Raw genomic sequence first — 22,833 nt, 5'->3', positions numbered from 1 at the left:
TTGCCATTATTTGTCAGTCATAAGCTTAGAAAATATCTAATTTTTAATTTAAATGTCACATTACAGGTTTTTTTTTTTTACCTCATTCTTTATATCTGAACTGCAAAAGATCACATCATTCCTTATTGAAGCAAGGAAAAAAATTAGAAAGTAACAAGAAAAATATTTTTCTCTTAATTTTAAGTTTATAAACAGGATGATTTGACAGTATGTGTTATCATTTCAGTCAGGGATAATGTCTAAAATGTAAATAATAATTGCACAAAAATGTCAGTTAATTTGGTCACATGTATTTCAAGAATCTGATGGTTGCTGGCAATCATTTTTGATGATTTTTCAAATTCCATATAAAATGATTATATAATCCATACTTTCCTGTTTCAATCACAGCTCAGATTAAGGTTTTCAGAGCGCAATTCAGTGCAGTGTTTCATCATTTTTCTTGTGGTTGGTTTAGGAAAACCTCTCTTTCAAAATTAGTGAGCGTAAATAAGTAATTTAGATAGTGTGTACATATAGTATTTTGAAATACATTCAATCCCATATAGAAATGTATATATTACCTAGATAAAGGCAACATAAAACATTTATTAAATACTCTCTAGGTACCAGGTCATTAGTAAAGCTTTTTATATGGATTATATAATATTTGTTTGTTATTGTTACATTTATTGTACATATTTGGAAATTAAGGATTTAGAAATATTGATACACTCAAGGTCACAAAGTCAATAAGTCATGTTTATGGTTTAGTGTATTTGTTCTATCAAAACCAATCTTTTCTTTTGTATACACTTCAATCTAAATTATACTATCACAGTATGTCCATATTCTCAATCTATACTTGAATAATAACCTTACTTTAAATTTTACATTTTCTCCTCATTTCTCTGCTAGGTTATACACATACAATAGGACACATTTATAAAGACAGTTTTAAAGTGGGCCAAATGTTTAGAATATATAGAAAGGTAATTGGAATGTTACCCATTTTCCAAATAGAAAGTTTTATTAGTCTTATCATAATAATGGGCTTCCCAGGTAGTGCTCATGGTAAAGTTTATCTGCCTACCAGTGCAGAAGACATAAAAGACACTGGTTTGATCCCTGAGTCGGAAAGATCTCCTGGAGGAGGGCATGGCAGCCCATTCCAGTATTCTTGCCTGGAAAATCCTATGGACAGAGGAGCCTGGTGGGCTATAGTCCATAGGGTTGCAAAGAGTCAGACACGACTGAAGCAACTTAGCACATCATTATAATAGCGCCTTAAAGACTTTTCATGTCTATACCACATTTTATTCTTATGTCATTCTGTTAGACATATGAGGTAGATACTAATTTTCACATGAGGGAGATAAGGCATAGAGAATAGTTTAGTTTCAATTCTGTGTGCTTTCCCTTGGGACCACACTTATCATGATGATATTCTATTATTACAAATCTGTACCGTAAATTATACCATATTATAAGACGTTACAGATGTGACTAACTGGGAACTATAACATGACCCAAATTTGCTGCCTGAATTAAGATATCTATCTATCTATATATAATTCAACATAAAATTTTTAAGTAAATGCAGATAGATCAGTGAACTGGAAGACAGAGTAATGTATATCACCTAGATTGAGCAGAAAAAAGAATTTAAGAAACGAGGATAGTTTAAGAGACCTCTGGGACAACATCAAGCATATAGGGGCCCAGATGGAGAAGAGAGAAAGGGGCAGAGAATTTACTTGAAGAAATAAAAGCTGAAAACATCCATAACCTTGGAAAGGAACAGACACCCAGATCCAGGGAGTACAGAGTATCCAAACAAGATGAACCCAAAGAGACCCACACCAAGACAGATTATAATACTTAGAAGGGCATAAATTAAAGGTACAGAATCTTGAAAGCAGCAGAGAAAGTCAACCGGTTACATTATAAGTGAACTCCCATATGACTGTTAGCTTACTTTTCAGCAGAAACTTTTTAGGCAGAAGCCATTTCCTTCTCCAATGCATGAAAGTGAAAAGTGGAAGTGAAGCCGCTCAGTCATGTCTAACTCTTAGCGATCTCATGGACTGCAGCCCACCAGGCTCCTCCGTCCATGGGATTTTCCAGGCAAGAGTACTGGAGTGGGGTGCCATTGCCCCATAACTAAATGGTACCATATATTTAAAGTGATGAAAGGAAAAAATCTACAACCAAGAATACTCAGTAGGGTTATTATTAAGATTTGAAGGGGAAATAGAATTTTATAGATAAGCAAAAGCTGAAAGTTTTCAAACCGCTAAGTCGGCTTTAAGAGAAATGTTAAAAAGACTTCTCTAAGGAGAGAAGACAAAAAATAGAAACACAACTAGAAACATTTAAATTACAGAAGAAAAAGGCAAACATACAGTAAAAGAAGTATCAGCCATATATAAAGTTAGTAGTAGAGTTAAAAGACAAAAGTAAAAGCATCAATATCTACAATAACTAAAGGATACAAAACCCAAAAAAGATGTAAAATGTGGTAACAAGAAAGTTAAATGTGATTTGGAGGAGTAAAAATGCAGGGTTGTTAGAATATAGTTGAACTTGAGATCACTAACTTAAAATAAATACATATACATTGGTGTTATAGATGAACCTCCTGGTAATCACAAGTCAGAAACCTATAATAGATACACACACATGCAAGAAAAGAGAAAAGACAGTTGTCAAATCACAAGGAAAGAGAGTAAAAGAAGAAACAAAAAGAACTACAAAACCCCCAAAACAGTAAACACAGTGACAACAAGTACATACCTATCAACAGTTACTTGAAATGTGAATATATTAAATGGTCCAATCAAAAGATATAGAGAGGCTGAATGGAGTGAAAAACAAGGCCCACAGGTATGCTGCCTGGATGAGAGTCATTTCAGATCTAAAGACACACACAGACTGAAAACAAAGGGCAGGAAAGAGGTTTTACATGCAAATGGAAACAGAAAGCTGGGCAGTACTTATATCAGATAAGATAGAAAGAAGGACATCGCATAATGATGAAGGGATCAATTCAACAAGAAAATTAACAATTGTAAATATGTGTATACCCAACATAGGAGCACCTAAATGCATACAGCGCATGTTAACAAACACAAAGGGAGAGATTGAGAGTGATACAATAATAGTAGGGGACTTTAACAGGCCACTTATATCAACAGGAAGATCTTGTAGACAGAAAATCAATACAGAAACACTGCTCCTAAATGAAAGATTAGACCACATGGATTTCATAAGTCTCATGAAATTTAAGAAGATTGAAATCACATCAAGTATCTTATTCTGCAACAGTGCTAATGAGACCATTACTATAAGGAGGAAAAAACCTGCAAAAAACACAAACGTGGAAGCTAAACAATATGCTGCTAAACAACCAACGGGTTACTGAAGGAATCAAAGAAGGAACTGAAGCACTGTTGGAGACAAGTAAAATGGAAACACAATGATTGGTATCTATGGAACATAATAAAAGCAGTTCTAAGAGGAAAGTTTACAGTGGTACCAGATTACTTCAGGAGACAGAAAAAAATCTCAAATAAATAATCAAACCTTATACCAAAAGTAGCTAGAAAATGAGGGACAAGCAAAACTTGAAATTAGTAGAAGGAAAGAAATCATAAAAATCAGAGGAAAAGTAAATGAAATAGAGACTTTAAAAAAGAAAGAAAAAGATCAATGAAACTAAGACCTGGTTCTTGAAAAGACAAACAAAATTGGTAAACTTTAGCCAGACTCATCATGGGCCCAAATAAAATCAGTAGTAAAAGAGAAGTTAGCACTGACACCACTGAAATGCAAAGAAACATAAGAAATTACTATGAACTGTTACATACCTTCTAGGTTGTAAAAGACAACCTAGAAGAAATGAATAAATTCCTAGAAATATACAGTTCCAAAGATTGATTGAGAAAGAAATAGGAAATATGAGCGAACTGATTACCAGTAATGGCATTGAATCACTGATTTAAAAATCCGCCCCCACCCCCCAATAAAAGTCCAGGACTAAATGGCCTCATCAATGAGTTCTACCATGCATTTAAAGGATGACTGAAATCTGTCCTTCTCAAGCTACTTCAAAAATCTGAAGGGAAAGGAGTGCTTCTGAACTCATTCTATGAGGTCAGCATCACCCTGATACTAAAACCAGATGGAATTACTACACAAAAAAGAGAATCAAGGTCAATGTCATTGATAAAGCTAGATGTAACAATTTTCAACAAAATATTAGCAAACTGAATTCAACAGTACATTAAAAGGAATATATAATAACATGGTCAGGTGGAATTTATCCCAGTGGTACAAGGATAGTTTGGTATACAAAAATCAATGTCATAACATTATCAAATTGAAAAAAAATTTTATTATCTCAATAGATGTAGAAAAACTTTTATCAAAGTTCAACATGCATTTATGATAAACAATAGAGAGGGAACTTACCCCAACATAATAAGAGACATATATGACAGACCCACAGCCAACGTCATACCCAATGGTGAAAAGCTGAAAGCATTTCTACTAGGATCTGGATCAAAACAAGGATGCCAATTGCTGCCACTTTATTTAATATAGTATTGTAAGTCCTAGCCACAGCAGTCAAATAAGAAAAATAAACAGAAGGAATCCAAATTGAAAAGGAAGAATTAAAACTATCATTGTTTGCGATGACCTGATTCTATGTAGTAGGAGGAGGAGGAGTAGAGTAGTGGTGTTACTCGCTCAGTTGTGTCCAACTCTTTGTGACCCAGTGGACTGTAGCCTGCCAGGCTCATCTGTCCATGGAATGCTCCAGGCAAGAATCCTGGAGTGGATTACCACTTCCTTCTCCGATACTATATATAGAAAATCCTAAAGTCGCCATCAAAAAAACTTAGAACTAACGAATGAATTCAGTAAAGTGACAGGCCTCAAAATTAATATCCAAAAGTTTTCTATGATTCTATACGCTGACAACAAAACATCAGAAAGAGAAATTAAGAAAACAACTCAATTTACAATTGTATCCTAAAGAATAAAATACCTGTGAATGAAGTGTTAGTCACGCAGTCATGCCCAGTTCTCTGCCGCCCCATGAACTGTAGCCTCCCAGGCTCCTCTGTCCATGGAATGCTCCAGGGGATCTTCCTAACCCAGACTGAACCTGGGTCTCCTGCATTGCAGGCAGATTCTTTTATATCTGAGCCACCACCTGGGAATAAACCTAACTAAAGCAATACAAGACTTGTACTCAGAAAACTGTAAGACACAGATGGAAGAAACTGAAGATGACATAAACAAAAGGAAATACACACCATGCTTATGGACTGGAAGACTTAACATTGTCAGAATACTCCTTAGGCAATCTATAGATTGAGTGTAATCAGTATCAAAATGCCAAAATCATTTTTCACACAACTACAGCAAATAATCATAGTCAATTAATCAAAGAAGGCAACATATAAAATGGGGAAAAGACAGCCTCTTCAATAAATGGTGTTGTGATAACTAGACATGCGAAATAAGCAAACTGGACTACTTTCTCATACCATATACAAAAATAAACTCAAAATGGATTAAAGACTTTAAGACCCGAAGCCATAAAACTCCTAGAAAAAAAAACATAGGCTGTATGCTCTCTGACATCGGTCCTAACAATGTAATTTTGGGGAAATATGTCTCCTTAGACAAGGGAAACAAAAAAATAAACAAATGGGACCACATTAAACTAAAAAACTTCTGCTGCTGCACAGTGAAGGAAGCTATCAGCAAAGTGAAAAGGCAGCCAGCTGAATGGGAGAAGATATTTGCAAAAGATAAAAGATTAAAGTCTAAAATATACAAAGAACTCACATAACTCAATATCAAAATAACAAAGAACCCAATTTAAAAATGGCCAGGGGGCCTAAATAGACACTTTTCCAAAGAAGACATATGGCCAACAGCCACATGAAAAGATGCTCAACATCACTAATCATCAGAGACATGCAAGTAAAAATTACAATGAGATAACGCATCAGAATAACTGTTACCAAATAGACAACGAATAAGTGTTAATGAGGATGTCGAGAAAAGGGAATGCTTGTGCACTGTTGGTGGAATTGTAAATTGGTGCAGACATTATGGAAAACAGTATGGAAGTTCCTCAGAAAATTAAAAAGACAACTGCAATATGATTTAGTAATTTACTTCTGGGTACTTATTTGAAGAAAATAAAAACCATGATTTGAAAAAAATATACGCACTCAAATGCTCACTGGACCTTTATTTACAATACTCTAGATATAGAAGCAACCTAAGTGTCCAACATGAGGTGAAAGGATAAAGACAAAGTGTCACACACACACACACACACACAGCTAAACAGCTGAAGGTTTTAAGAAATGCAAATTTCGTGTGTATTCAGTCACACTTTTTATTGTTGTTACAAAGCTCTGCCACTACATTGGGCTTTTGTAGTTCTGTGGAGTTTTCCTTTTTCCCTTTTTTCTTTCTTCTTTTTTTTTTTCTTTTCTCTTTTTTATAATTTTAATTTTTAATTTTTTAAATCCTATTACATTTTTTCTATATTTATCACTGTTTGCCTTTCCTACTGTTCTCTTCCCCTTGCAGTTAATCTTTAATGTATATAAATCTTCATCTACCTCGATTTAACTTTGCATATCCATTCTTTCTTTCTTTCCTTTCCTCTCAACATTTTGTTAGTTTTATTTTCATTGCTTTATTCACCAATTGGCACCTTGCTTTAGTTTTGTTTTCCAGTTTGTGCTTTAGTTTTGTTCTGGTAGATACAATTTTTGGTTTCCTTTGTTTGCCAGGTCAGTCTATTGTAGTTTATTTTTGTTGAGCTGTTTTGATTTTGCTTATGGGTGTATACATATATGTGTCTATTCAGTCACACTTTTTATTGCTGCTATAAACCTCTGACTCTGTGTTGGGCTTTTGCAGTTCTATGGAGTTTTCCTTTTTTCTTTCTTCTTCCTTTTTTTTTTCTTTTCTCTTTTTTATAATTTTAATTTTTAAAAAACCTATTATATTTTTTCTACATTTATTCTTTTGTTTGCCTTTCCTACTGTTCTCTTCCCCTTGAAGTTAATCTTTAATGTATATAAATCTTCTTCATCTACCTCTGTTTAACTTAGCATATCTATTCTTTCTTTCTTTTCTTTATTTCCTTTCCTCTCAACATATTTGTTAGTTTTGTTTCATTGCTTTATTCCCCACTTGGCACCTTGCATTAGTTTTGTTTTCCAGTTTGTACTTTACTTAGTTTTGTTCTTAACTAGTAAATATAATTTTTGATTTACTTTGTTCTCCAGGCCAATCTACTGTACTTTATTTTTGTTGGACTGTTTTGACTTTGCTCATGGGGGAATGTGTGTATGGTGTATATTTCATTATTTTAATTATTATTTGCCTGATTTTATAACTGCCATTTGTCTGGGTTTCACCTTTGGTTTCTCATTTTTGGATATTTGATTTAATCTCGCTTAATGCCATAACAAACCACTTATAGAATCCTCGTTCCTGACCAGAGATCAAGCCCTGAGCATTTGGAGTGGGAGCACTGACTCCAAGATCAAGACTACCAGAGAACTAAAACTAGGGAGTATCAAATAGTGAGAACTCACACAAAGGAAACCACTTGAATACAAGACCCGGCATCACCCAACCACCAGTAGCACCCTGTGCAGGACGCCTCATCTAAACAGCAAACAAAACAAAAATACAAAGCCAATCTTCAGCAGACAGGATTCCCACCTCACTCAGCCTTGCCCCTCAGAAGAAAAACAAACAAACAAAAACTCAGCACAAATCTCACCCTGTAGGAAGCTTATACAAACCACTAGACCAACCTTAGGAAGGCAGAAACCAAAAGGAAGACAGAATTCAGCTTGGGAGCCTGGGAAAAGGAGCTCTCAAACACAATAAGTTAAAAAAAAATAGTGAAAAGGCAGAAAAATACTACACAAATGAGGGAACAAATTAGAAACACAGAAGTCCAAATAAATGAAGAGGAAATAGGCAAACTACCTGAAAAAAAATTCAGAATAATGATAGTAAATATGATCAAAAAACTTGAAAACAAAATGGAGAAAATGCAAGAATCAATTAACAAAGACCTAGAAGAATTAAAGAATAAACATATAGAGAAGAACAACAGAATTACTGAAATTAAAAATACTGTAGAAGGAATCAATAGCAGAATATCTGAAGCAGAAAAATGAATCAGTGAGCTGGAAGATAAAATGGTGGAAATAAATTCTGAAGAGCAGAATAAAGTAAAAAAGAATGAAAAGAACTGAGGATCATCTCAGAGACCTCTGGGACAATATCAAACACACCCACATTCGACTTACAGGGGTCCCAGAAGAAGAAGAGAAAAAGAAAGGGTATGAGAAAAATTTTGAAGAGATTATAGTTGAAAATTTCCCCAACATGGAAAAGGAAATAGTCAATCAAGTTCAAGCAGCACAAAGAGTCCCATACAGGATAAGACCAAGGAGAAACAAGCCAAGACACATGCTAATCAAACTAACAAAGACTAAACACAAGAATATTAAAAGCAGCAAGGGAGAAGCAACAAGTGACATACAAGGGAAACCCCATATGCTTAACAGCTGATCTTTCAGCAGAAACTCTGCAGGCCAGAAGGGACTGGAAGGATATATTTAAAGTATTGAAAAGGAAAAAACCTACTGTACCCCCACAAGGATCTCATTCAAAATTGATGGAGAAATCAAAAGCTTTTCAGACAAGCAAAAGTTAAGAAAATTCAGTACCATGTAACCAGCTTTACAACAAATGTTAAAGGGACTTATATAGCCAAGAAATACAAGAGAAGAAAAAAGATATACAAAATCAAACCCAAACGATTAAGAAAATGGCAGTAGGAACATATTTTTCAATAATCACTTTAAATGTAAATGGATTAAATGCTCCAACTAAAAGATACAGACTGGCTGAATGGATACAAAAATAAGACCTATATATATATATATATATACTGTCTAAAAGAAACCCACTGCAGACCTCACAGCACATATAGACTGAAAGTGAGAGGATGGAAAAATATATTCCATGCAAATGGGAAGCAATGCAAACCTGGAGTAGCAATCCTCATATCAGACAAAATAGACCTTAAAATAAAGAATATTACAAGAGATAAGGAAGGACACTACGTAATGATCAAGGAATCAATCCAGGAGGAAGACATAACAATTGTAAATATCTATATGTACCCAACATAGGAGCACCTCAATACATAAGACAAACACTAAAGGGCATAAAAGGAGAAATTAACAGTAACACAATAATAGTAGGAGACTTATAACACCCCACTCACACCAATGGACAGATCATCACAACAGAAAATTAATAAGGAAACACAAGTCTTAAATGATACATTAGATGAGATGGATCTCATTGATATCTTCAGGATATTCTATCCAAATGCAGAGGAAAACACCTTCTTCTCAAGTGCACATAGAACAATCTCCAGGATAGACGTCATCTTGGGTTGCAAATAAAAGCTCAGTAAATTTAAGAAAATTGAAATCGTATCAGGCATCTTCTCTCAACCACGATGCTGTGAGACTAGATTTCAATTACAAGAAAAAAACTGAAAGAAACACAAACACATGGAAATTAAACAACACGTTTCTAAATAACCAACACATTACTGAAGAAATCAAAAGGGAAATAAAATATCTAGAAACAAATAACAATGAAAACATGACAACTCAAAACCTATGGGATGCAGCAAAAGCAGTCCTAAGAGGGAAGTTTATGTCCATGCAATCATGCCTCCAGAAACAAGAAAAGCATCAGGTAGACAACCTAACTTTACACCTAAACTGGAAGAAGAAAAAAAAAAACCCAAAATTAGTAGAAGGAAAGAAATCATAAAGATCCAAGCAGAATAAATGAAAAAGAAATGGAAGAAACAATAGTAAAGAGTAATAAAACTAAAAGCTGGTTCTTTGAGAAGATAAAACTGGCAAGCCTTTAGCCAGGCTTATCGACAAAAAAAGAGAGAAGCATCAACAACTAGAAATGAAAAAGGAGAAGATAAAACAAGCAATGCAGAAATACAAAGGATTATAAGAGACTATTATGAACAACTGTATGGCAATAAAATGGGTAACCTGAAAGAAATGGGCAGATTCTTAGAAAAGTTCAGTCTTCCAAGACTGAACCAGGCAGAAATATAAATTATGAGTAACCCAATTAGAAGCACTGAAATTGAAGCTGTGATCAAACATCTCTCAAAAAACAAAAGCCCGGGACCAGACGGCTTCACAGGACAATTCTATCACACGTTTAGAGAAGAGCTAATGCCTATCCTTCTAAAACTCTTTCAAAAAATTGCAGAGGAAGGAACATTTCAAAACTCATTCTAAAGGCCACCATCACCCTGATACTAAAACCAGACAAAGACAACACACAAAAAAGAAAACTACAGGCCAATGTCACTGATGAACATAGATGCAAAAATCCTCAACAGAATTTCAGCAAAGGGAATTCAGCAACACATCAAAAAGCTCATACACCATGAGCAAGCTAGGTTTGTTCCAGGGATGCAAAGATTCTTCAGTGTACACAAATCAATTGATGTGATACACCATATTAACAAATTGAAAGATAAAAACCATATGATCATCTCAGTAGATGCAGAAAAAGCCTTGAACAAAATTCAGTACCCATTTATGATTAAAACCCTTCACAAAATGGGCATAGAAGGGACCTACATCAACATAATAAAGGCCATATATGATAAGCCTACAGCAAGCATTATTCTCAATGGTGAAAAACTGAACATTCCCCGTAAGATCAGGAACAAGACAAGGGTGTCCACTTTCACCACTGTTATTCAACATAGTTCTGGAAGTCCTAGCTACAGCCATCAGAGAAGGGAGAAAAATAAAAGGAATCCGGATTGGAAAAGAAGAAGTTCTCACTGTTTGCGGATGACATGATACTGTACATAGAAAACCCTAAAGATAGTATCAGAAAATTACTAGAGCTAATCAGTGAGAAGACTCTATACATGGACATCACCAGATGGTCAACACCGAAATCAGATTATTTATATTCTTTGTAGCCAAAGATGGAGAAGCTCTATATAGTCAGCAAAAACAAGACCAGGAGCTGACTGTAGCTCAGACCATGAACTCCTTATTGCCAAATTCAGACTTAAATTGAAGAAAGTAGGGAAAACCACCAGACCATTCAGGTATGACCTCAATCAAATCCCTTATGATTATACAGTGGAAGTGAGAAATAGATTTAAGGGCCTAGATCTGGTAGATAGAGTGCCTGATGATCTATGGAATGAGGTTTGTGACATTGTAGAGGAGACAGGGATCAAGACCATCCCCATGGAAAAGAAATGCAAAAAAGCAAAATGGCTGTCTGGGGAGGCCTTACAAATAGCTGTGAAAAGAAGAGAAGCGAAAAGCAAAGGAGAAAAGGAAAGATACAAGCATCTGAATGCAGACTTCCAAAGAATAGCAAGAAGAGATAAGAAAGCCTTCCTCAGCAATTAATGCAAAGAAATAGAGGAAAACAATAGAATGGGAAAGACTAGAGATCTCTTCTAGAAAATTAGAGATACCAAGGGAACATTTCATGCAAAGATGGGCTTGATAAAGGACAGAAATGGTATGGACCTAACAGAAGCAGACGATATCAAGAAGAGGTGGCAAGAATACACAGAAGAACTGTACAAAAAAGATCTTCATGTCCCAGATACTCATGATGGTGTGATCACTGACCTAGAGCCAGACATCCTGGAATGTGAAGTCAAGTGGGCCTTAGAAAGCATCACTACAAACAAAGCTAGTGGAGGTGATGGAATTCCAGTTGAGCTATTTCAAATCCTGAAAGATGATTATGTGAAAGTGCCACAGTCAATATACCAGCAAATTTGGAAAACTCAGCAGTGGCCACAGGACTGGAAAAGGTCAATTTTCATTCCAATCCCAAAGAAAGGCAATGCCAAAGAATGCACAAACTACCGCACGATTGCACTCATCTCACATGCTAGTAAAGTAATGCTCAAAATTCTCCAAGCCAGGAGGCTTCAGCAATACATGAACCATGAACTTCCTGATGTTCAAGCTGGTTTTAGAAAAGGCAGAGGAACCAGAGATCAAATTGCCAACATCGGCTGGATCATGGAAAAAGCAAGAGAGTTCCAGAAAAACATCTATTGCTGCTTTATTGACTATGCCAAAGCCTTTGACTGTGGAAAATTCTGAAAGAGCTGGGAATACCAGACCACCTGATCTGCCTCTTGAGAAATTTGTATGCAGGTCAGGAAGCAACAGTTAGAACTGGACATGGAACAACAGACTGGTTCCAAATAGGAAAAGGAGTACGTCAAGGCTATATATTGTCACCCTGCTTATTTAACTTATAATGCACAGTACATCATGAGAAACACTGGGCTGAAAGAAACACAAGCTGGAATCAAGATTGCCGGGAGAAATATCAATAACCTCAGATATGCAGATGACACCACCCTTATGGCAGTAAGCAAAGATGAACTAAAAAGCCTCTTGATGAAAGTGAAAGTGGAGAGTGAAAAAGTTGGCTTAAAGCTCACCATTCAGAAAACGAAGATCATGGCATCCGGTCCCGCCACTTCAAGGCAAATAGATGGGAAACAGTGGAAACAGTGTCAGACTTTAGTTTTCTGGGCTCCAAAATCACTTCAGATGGTGACTGAAGCCATGAAATTAAAAGACGCTTACTCCTTGGAAGGAAAGTTATGACCAACCTAGATAGCATATTCAAAAGCAGAGACATTACTTTGCCAACAAAGGTCCATCTAGTCAAGGCCATGGTTTTTCCTGTGGTCATGTATGGATGTGAGAGTTGGACTGTGAAGAAGGCTGAGTGCTGAAGAATTGCTGCTTTTGAACTGTGGTGTTGGAGAAGACTCTTGAGAGTCCCTTGGACTGCAAGGAGATCCAACCAGTCCATTCTGAAGGAGATCAGCCCTGGGATTTCTTTGGAAGGAATGATGCTAAAGCTGAAACTCCAGTACTTTGGCCACCTCATGTGAAGAGTTGACGTCGGAAAAGACTCTGATACTGGGGGAGGGATTGCGGGCAGGAGGAGAAGGGGATGACAGAGGATGAGATGGCTGGATGGCATCACTGACTCGATGGACGTGAGTCTGGGTGAACTCCGGGAGTTGGTGATGGACAGGGAGGCCTGGCATGCTGCGATTCATAGGGTCGCAAACAGTCTGACACAACTGAGCAAGTGAACTGAACTGAACTGAATCAGTGAACACAGCAAGGTTGCAGGATACAAAATCAATGCACAGAAATCACTTGCATTTCTATATACTAACAATGAAAAATCAGAAAGAGAAATTAAGGAAACAATCCCATTCACAATTCCAAGAAAAAGAAATATCTAGGAATAAACTTACCTCAGGAGACAAAAGAACTGTACACAGAAAACTATAAGACACTAATGAAAGAAATCAAAGACAACAGAAACAGATGGAGAGATATTCCATGTTCCTAGGTAGGAAGAATCAATATTGTGCAAATGACAATACTGCCAAACACAATCTACAGATTCAGTGAGATCCCTATCAAATTAGCAATGTTTGTTTTCACAGAACTGGAACAAAAAATTTCACAATTCATATGGAAACACAAAAAACACCGAATAGCCAAAGCAGTCCTGAGAAAGAAGAATGGAGCTGGAGGAAACAACCTTCCTGACCTCAGATTATACTACAAAGCTACAGTCATCAAGACAGTATGGTACTGCCAAAAAAACAGAAATATAGACCAACAGAACAAGATGGAAAGCCCAGAAGTAAACCCATGCACCTATGGGTACCTTATTTTTGACAAGAGGCAAGAATTATACAATGGGGCAAAGATTGCCTCTTCAAGAAATGGTGCTGGGAAAACTGGACAGCTGCATGTAAAAGAATGAAATTAGAACACTTCCTAACACCATACACAAAGATAAACTCATAATGGATTAAAGACCTAAATGCAAGACCAGAAACTATAAAACTCTTAAACATAGGCAGAACACTTGATGACATAAATCAAAGCAAGATCCTCTATGACCCACCTCCTAGAGTAATGGAAATAAAAACAAAAGTAAACAAGTGGGACTTGATTAAACTTAAAAGCTTGTGCACAGCAAAGGAAACTATATGCCAGGTGAAAAGACAACCCTCAGAATGGGAGAAAATAATAGCAAATGAAACAACTGACAAAGGATTAATTTCCAAAATATACATACAACTCAATCAAAAAGTGGGGAAAAGACTTAAACAGACATTTCTCCAAAGAAGACATACAGATGCTTATCAAATGCATGAAAAGATGCTCAACATCGCTCATTATTAGAGAAATGCAAATCAAAACTACAATGAGATATCACCTCACACTGGTCAGAATGGCCATCATCAAAAAGTCTACAAACAATAAATGCTGGAGAGGATATGGAGCAAAGGGAACACTCTTGCACTGATGGTAAGAATGTAAATTGTACAGCCTCTATGAAAGACAGTATGGAGAGTCCTTTGAAAACTAGGAATAAAACCACAGTATGACTCAGCAATGCCACTCCTAGGCATATAACCTGAGAAAACTAAAATCGAAAAAGACACATGTATCCCATTGTTCATTGCAGCACTATTCACAATAGCTAGAACATGGAAGCAACCTAGATGTTCATCGACAGATGAGCGGATTAAGAAGTGGTAAATGTACACAATGAAATATTACTTAGCCATAAAAAGAAATGCATTTGAGTCAGTTCTAATGAGGTGGCTCAACCTAGAACCTATTATACAGACTGAAGTGAGTCAGAAAGAGAAAGATAAATATTGTACTCTAACACATATATGTGGAATCTAGAAAAATGGTACTGAAGAATTTATTTACAGGACAGCAGTGGAGAAACAGACATAGAGAATAGGTTTATGGACATGGGATGAGGGGAAGCGAGGGTCAGATGTATGGAAAAAGTACCATGGAAACTTACATTACCATATGTAAAATAGTTAGCCAAGGAGAATTTGCTGTATGGCTCAGGAAATTCAAACAGCAGCTCTGTATCAATATAGAGGAGTGGGATGGGGTGGGAGATGGGAGGGAGATTTAGAAAGGAGGGGTTATATGTATACCTATGGCTGATTCATGTTGAGGTTTGACAGAAAATAACAAAATTCTATAAAACAATTATCCTTCAATAAAAAATAAATTAGAAAAAAAGAAAATTAAACCTATTTTTTAAAAAAAGAAATTCAAATCTCTAGTTATATGTTAAGGAAGTCAAGGTGTAATATACAGAATAAGGAATATGGTCAGTAATAGTGTAGTAAATCTGTGTGGGGACAGATAGTTACTAGACTTAGGGTGATCTTTCATAATGTATGAAAGTATCAAATCATTATGTAATACACCTGTAACTAACATAATATTGTTACATAGTATTGTCAACTTTATTTCAATAGAAATAATTAAAAATAAATGTAGAGAATTACTATGTTCATGGATCAGACAATTCTATATTATTAGTAGAATTAATCTACAAATTGATCTATAGATTCAAAGCAATCCCAAATCAAACATCAATGTGCTTTTTAAATGAAACTGATAAGCTAGTTTTAAAATTTATGTAGCTATTTAGATAACTTAGAATAGTAATTTTGAAAAGGGCACACATAATTGGATAACTCACAGCACTAGTTTCAAGATTAAGTATATTACAATGAAGGCAGTGTGGTATTGGCACAGGGATAAATACATCAATGCAAAAGACTGAAAAGTTCAGAAATCAGCACACAAGTACATGGTCAATTTATTTTCAGCAAATGTGCCTGAGTAATTCAGTGGTGGTAATGAATAGTCTTTTCAAAACATGGTATTGAAACAGCTGGCTACCCATTTGGAAAATATTGAACCCCCCTTTACCAAACATCATACATGAAAATAAATTTGAAAGATTTCACCTACCTGATATAAAATCAAAACATTAAAACATTAAAAAACCTCGAATAGCCAAAGCGATCTTGAGAAAGAAGAATGGAACTGGAGGAATCAACCTACCTGACTTCAGGCTCTACTACAAAGCCACAGTCATCAAGACAGTATGGTACTGGCACAAAGACAGAAATATAGATCAATGGAACAAAATAGAAAGCCCAGAGATAAATCCACGCACATATGGACACCTTATCTTTGACAAAGGAGGCAAGAATATACAATGGATTAAAGACAATCTCTTTAACAAGTGGTGCTGGGAAATCTGGTCAACCACTTGTAAAAGAATGAAACTAGAACACTTTCTAACACCATACACAAAAATAAACTCAAAATGAATTAAAGATCTCAACGTAAGACCAGAAACTATAAAACTCCTAGAGGAGAACATAGGCAAAACACTCTCCGACATACATCACAGCAGGATCCTCTATGACCCACCTCCCAGAATATTGGAAATAAAAGCAAAAATAAACAAATGGGACCTAATTAACCTTAAAAGCTTCTGCACATCAAAGGAAACTATTAGCAAGGTGAAAAGACAGCCTTCAGAATGGGAGAAAATAATAGCAAATGAAGCAACTGACAAACAATTAATCTCAAAAATATACAAGCAACTCCTACAGCTCAACTCCAGAAAAATAAATGACCCAATCAAAAAATGGGCCAAAGAACTAAATAGACATTTCTCCAAAGAAGACATACAGATGGCTAACAAACACATGAAAAGATGCTCAACATCACTCATTATCAGAGAAATGCAAATCAAAACCACAATGAGGTACCATTTCACACCAGTCAGAATGGCTGCGATCCAAAAGTCTACAAGTAATAAATGCTGGAGAGGGTGTGGAGAAAAGGGAACCCTCTTACACTGTTGGTGGGAATGCAAACTAGTACAGCCACTATGGAGAACAGTGTGGAGATTCCTTAAAAAACTGGAAATAGAACTGCCTTATGATCCATCAATCCCACTGCTGGGCATACACACTGAGGAAACCAGAAGGGAAAGAGACACGTGTACCCCAATGTTCATCGCAGCACTGTTTATAATAGCCAGGACATGGAAGCAACCTAGATGTCCATCAGCAGATGAATGGATAAGAAAGCAGTGGTACATATACACAATGGAGTATTACTCAGCCATTAAAAAGAAAACATTTGAATCAGTTCTAATGAGGTGGATGAAACTGCAGCCTATTATACAGATTGAAGTAAGCCAGAAGGAAAAACACCAATACAGTATACTAACGCATATATATGGAATTTAGAAAGATGGTAACAATAACCCTGTGTACGAGACAGCAAAAGAGACACTGATAAAAAAAAAAATCAGAACATTAACACTTTAAGAAGGAAAATATTAGGTTGGGACAAAAGTAATTGTGGTTTTTGTACTATTGAAATTTGCCATTTGATATTGGAATATATTATAAATAAATGTGGTTATGTTATATATCATTTTAATGCACATTTCTTGCTTTATGTTTTTTTGCTAGTGACTTATTGTTGTTCTTCAGTTGCTAAGTTATGTCCAACTCTTTGTGACCCCATGGACTGCTGCACACCTGGCTTCCCTGTCCTTCACCATCTCCCAGAGCTTGCTTAAACTTAGGTCCATTGAGTCAGTGATACCATTCAGCCATCTCACCCTCTGTCGTCACCTTCTCCTCCTGCCTTCAGTCTTTCCCAGCATCAGGGTCTTTTCCAATGAGTCAGCTCTGCGTCAGATGGCCGAAGTATTGGAGCTTCAGCTTCAGTCCTTCAGGGTTGATTTCCATTATGATTGACTGGTTTGATCTCCCTGCTGTCTAAGGGACTCTTAAGAGCCTTTACTTGCTGTTTATTTTCTGTTTATTTTAGACTATGGAAATGATGTTAGACAAAAAGCAGATTTGAGCAATTTTCTTATTTGAGTTCAAAATGGGTCGTGAAACATCAGAGACAACTTGCAACATCAACAGTGCATTTGGCTCAGGAACTTCTAACGTACAATACAATGCAGTGGTGGTTCAAGAAGTCTTGCAAAGGAGACAAGAGACTTGAAGATGAGCATAATTGCTGGCCATCAGAAGTTGACAGTGAAAATTGAGAGTCATCATCAAAGCTGATCCTCTTACAGCTATTTGAGAAGTTGCCTAAGAACTCAGCGTTGACCATTTTACAGTCATTCAGCATTTGAAGCAAATTGGAAAGGTGCAAAAGCTCAAAAAGTGGATTAGCTGACCAGAAATCAAAAAAATTGTCAGTTTGAAGTGCCTTCTTCTCTTATTCTATGCAACAACAATGAACCATTTCTCAATCAGATTGCAAAATGCAACAAAAAGTGGATTGTATACAACAACTGGTGATGACCACCTCAATGGTTGGACTGAGAAGAAGCCCAAAGCACTTCCCAAAGCCAACTTGCACCAAAAAAGATTATGGTTACTGTTTGGTGGTCTCTTGCTGGTCTGATCCACTACAACTTTCTGAATCCCTGTGAAACTATTACATCTGAGAATTATGCTCAGCAAATTGATAAGATGCACTGAAAACTGCAGCCCCTGCAGCTGGCATTGTTCAACAGAACGAGCCCAGTTCTTCCCAATGACAATGTCCAACCACGCGTTAACTTGAACAAATTGAACTATGAAGTTTTGCCTCCTCCAGCATATTCACCTCTCACCAACCAACTACCATATCTTCAAGCATCTTGACAATTTTTCCAGAGAAAATGCTTCCACAATTAGCAGGATCCAGAAAATGCATTCCAAGAGTTCTTTGAATCCCCAGCTACAGATTTTTATGCCACAGTGATAAACTTATTTCTCACTGGAAAAATTGTGTTGATTGTAATCATTCCTATTTGATTAATAAAAATGTGTTTGAGCCTAGTTATAATGATCCAAAATTCACCACCTCAAACAGAAATTACATTTGCACCAACCTAACTGGAGAAAATCTTTGTAATATTAAATCAGGCAGATTTCTTAGGTAGGAAGCACAAATCACAATCTTTTAAAAAAGAATAATTTGGACTTCCTTGAAAAACTTAGGAAAATTAAAAGGCAACCCACAGACTGAGAGAATATAATAAATCACATATATGATTTGTGTGTGTATATCTGTATCTATAATACATATATATGTCAGGGGAGTGTGTAATTTCCTTGGTTCTGTCACTGCAGCAAAAATTTGAAGCAATGGAGTAGTGTTATACAGCTCAGTTTTATTCGGCAAGCAAAGGAAAATACATCCTCGAGGTGTGAGGGCAGGCCAGCCCAAAAGAAGTGAAGAGAAGAGAAGCCAGCGGCTTAATTTTGGCTCCCCTTTTTGTATGTTTTCCTCCTCCCCCTGAGCCTGTCCGATGTAAACTGGGCTAGCCAGGAGGGCTGTTTGCTTCATCTGAGGTTCTCACTCAGGTTCTTGGTCCTTCCTTTGTTCTATTTTTCCGGGCTTTTTCCTTTCTTTGTTTTTTTGCCATCACTATTTTTGACTCCTTTTTCCTATTCTAACTACCTAACATATATGTATCCAGAATATATAGAAAATGATTATAACTCAATGATTAATTTCCCAAAGAAAAATAACTTGGGTGATAAATGAACACTGAGGCATACTTTCACACTTATTTGAAACACATAAAAATAACTCTAAAAATTACTAACATCCAAGTATAAAAATTTTGACATTTAGTGTATTTGTACAGAGAATGGTAGAGTACTTCTTTTAAAATTGTAATTGAAAATAGCAAAGTATTATAATCAGAACTGTTAGTTGCTCAATCATGTCCAACTCTGTGAAACCCCATGGACTATAGCCCGCCAGGCTCCTCTGTCCATGGAATTTTCCAGGCAATAATACTGGAGTGTGTTGCCACTTCCTTCTACATAGGATCTTCTGAATCCAAGGATTGAACCTACATCTCTTGTGTCTCCTGCATTGCAGGCAGATTCTTTATCACTGAGCCACCTGAGAAGCCCAATCAGAGGAAAGAAAACATCAGTTCAGTTTATAAGCAAAATTAAACAGAGTTACTAACCAAAATAATGAAGTTAAAAAATATATGGAAACTATATTATGGAGGCATATTATTTGTATTTTTAGAAAGATAGAGCCATATATTAGTGTGAAAAGATTTTAAAAAGTGAATATTAATTTGTTGAATAAGAAACATAGTATCAATGAGGATGTATCTAAATGACTAGATGGCAATAAGTAAATGTCTTCTGTGACTTTCTCTTTATATATTTTTTCTTACAGGAATTACATTGACAGGATTTCCCCTTGAGTATGTCTTGAGACCACATCCTTCCTCATAGCATCTTGCTCCAATCTTAGTGAACTGATTTACTTCTCCTTTGTTTTAGTTTTTCATTTTAAAATCACAGACCAAAAAAAAAAAAAAAAAAAAACCCTACATTTTTTTCTCTTTTTTTTTACCTTCAGAGTCATAGTGACTTAGCAAAAAGTCAATGCCTCCTTATTTACTCACATAGAGTATGCCATACCTCAAAATGTTTTTCAAGTAGTTTTTGCATTTTAAAGAGAATGTAAGGGATTTCTGTGTGTTGATTTTATATCCTGCAACTTTACCATAGTCATTGATTAGCTCTAGTAATTTTCTGGTGGAGTCTTTAGGGTTTTCTATGTAGAGGATCATGTCATCTGCAAATAGTGAGAGTTTTACTTCTTCTTTTCCAATTTGGATTCCTTTTATTTCTTTTTCTGCTCTGATTGCTGTAGCCAAAACTTCCAAAACTATGTTGAATAGTAATGGCGAAAGTGGGCACCCTTGTCTTGTTCCTGACTTTAGAGGAAATGCTTTCAATTTTTCACCATTGAGGATAATGTTTGCTGTGGATTTGTCATATATAGCTTTTATTATGTTGAGGTATGTTCGTTCTATTCCTGCTTTCTGGAGAGTTTTTATCATAAATGGGTGTTGAATTTTGTCAAAGGCTTTCTCTGCATCTATTGAGATAATCATATGGTTTTTATTTTTCAATTTGTTAATGTGGTGTATTACATTGATTTGCGGATATTGAAGAATCCTTGCATCCCTGGGATAAAGCCCGCTTGATCATGGTGTATGATCTTTTTAATGTGTTGTTGGATTCTGATTGCTAGAATTTTGTTAAGGATTTTTGCATCTATGTTCATCAGTGATATTGGCCTGTAGTTTTCTTTTTTTGTGGGATCTTTGTCAGGTTTTGGTATTAGGGTGATGGTGGCCTCATAGAATGAGTTTGGAAGTTTACCTTCCTCTGCAATTTTCTGGAAGAGTTTGAGCAGGATAGGTGTTAGCTCTTCTCTAAATTTTTGGTAGAATTCAGCTGTGAAGCCGTCTGGACCTGGGCTTTTGTTTGCTGGAAGATTTTTGATTACAGTTTCAATTTCCGTGTTTGTGATGGGTCTGTTAAGATTTTCTATTTCTTCCTGGTCGAGTTTTGGAAAGTTGTACTTTTCTAAGAATTTGTCCATTTCTTCCACATTGTCCATTTTATTGGCATATAATTGCTGATAGTAGTCTCTTATGATCCTTTGTATTTCTGTGTTGTCTGTTGTGATCTCTCCATTTTCGTTTCTAATTTTATTGATTTGAGTTTTCTCCCTTTGTTTCATGATGAGTCTGGCTAATGGTTTGTCAATTTTATTTATCCTTTCAAAGAACCAGCTTTTGGTTTTGTTGATTTTTGCTATGGTCTCTTTTGTTTCTTTTGCATTTATTTCTGCTCTAATTTTTAAGATTTCTTTCCTTCTACTAACCCTGGGGTTCTTCATTTCTTCCTTTTCTAGTTGCTTTAGGTGTAGAGTTAGGTTATTTATTTGACTTTTTTCTTGTTTCTTGAGGTGTGCCTGTATTGATTGCTATGAACGTTCCCCTTAGGACTGCTTTTACCGTGTCCCACAGGTTTTGGGTTGTTGTGTTTTCATTTTCATTTGTTTCTATGCAAATTTTGATTTCTTTTTTGATTTCTTCTGTGATTTGTTGGTTATTCAGCAGCGTGTTGTTCAGCCTCCATATGTTGGAATTTTTAATAGTTTTTCTCCTGTAATTGAGATCTAATCTTACTGCATTGTGGTCAGAAAAAATGCTTGGGATGATTTCTATTTTTTTGAATTTACCAAGGCTAGCTTTGTGGCCCAGGATGTGATCTATCCTGGAGAAGGTTCCATGTGCGCTTGAGAAAAAGGTGAAATTCATTGTTTTGGGATGAAATGTCCTATAGATATCAATTAGGTCTAACTGGTCTATTGTATCATAAAATAAAATAAAAAAAAAAAGATTTAAATTGGCAGATGCTAGAATAGTCTTGGACAAGAAGAAAATCCTATCTATGAAACAATTATGACTTTTTATTTTTCCTCTCTGCAAACAGTGATTAATTGCAAAGTGGGAAATATTTTCCAGTAAATAACTCACATATTTGGACATGTTTGGATGAGGGGTGACAAAAAAAACATATAACTTTACTTGAAGAGAAAGGTAAAAACATTTATTTAAAGTCTTTTGTGAAATAAAAAAAGTCTTTTGTGAAAGTGATTAATTCATTAAAATTAGGAGAGATGTATTAGAGAAAAACTTTAGAAAGGAAAAGGATGAAAATTATATTGTGATTTTAAAAGTTTGGAAGACAAAGAACATAGCAAAAAGGAATTGAATAGAGTTAATTTTTAATAAAATTTACTTGAATAAAAAATAAATAAATAAAGAGAATGTAACTGTGGAAATGATTCTAAAGTTCAGTGTTACAGAAAATTATGACCTTGCTTTCATTTTGTAGGGCATCAAAAATGTGTAAAGTACTGGAGGATGGATTACATC

General features: G+C 35.7%; 1 protein-coding gene across 11 annotated transcripts in view; it reads left to right on the top strand.

Moving 5' to 3' along the window:
- PPP1R9A (protein phosphatase 1 regulatory subunit 9A) overlaps nucleotides 1-22,833 on the top strand; it is a 347,199-nt gene that overhangs the window by 220,682 nt on the left and 103,684 nt on the right. The window lies entirely within an intron of this gene.

Source organism: Bos indicus x Bos taurus, chromosome 4 (genome assembly GCF_003369695.1).
Source record: "Bos indicus x Bos taurus breed Angus x Brahman F1 hybrid chromosome 4, Bos_hybrid_MaternalHap_v2.0, whole genome shotgun sequence".
Taxonomy (NCBI): domain Eukaryota; kingdom Metazoa; phylum Chordata; class Mammalia; order Artiodactyla; family Bovidae; genus Bos; species Bos indicus x Bos taurus.
The sequence above is the reverse complement of the archived record's forward strand: the minus strand, read 5'-3'. Positions and strand labels throughout refer to the sequence as shown.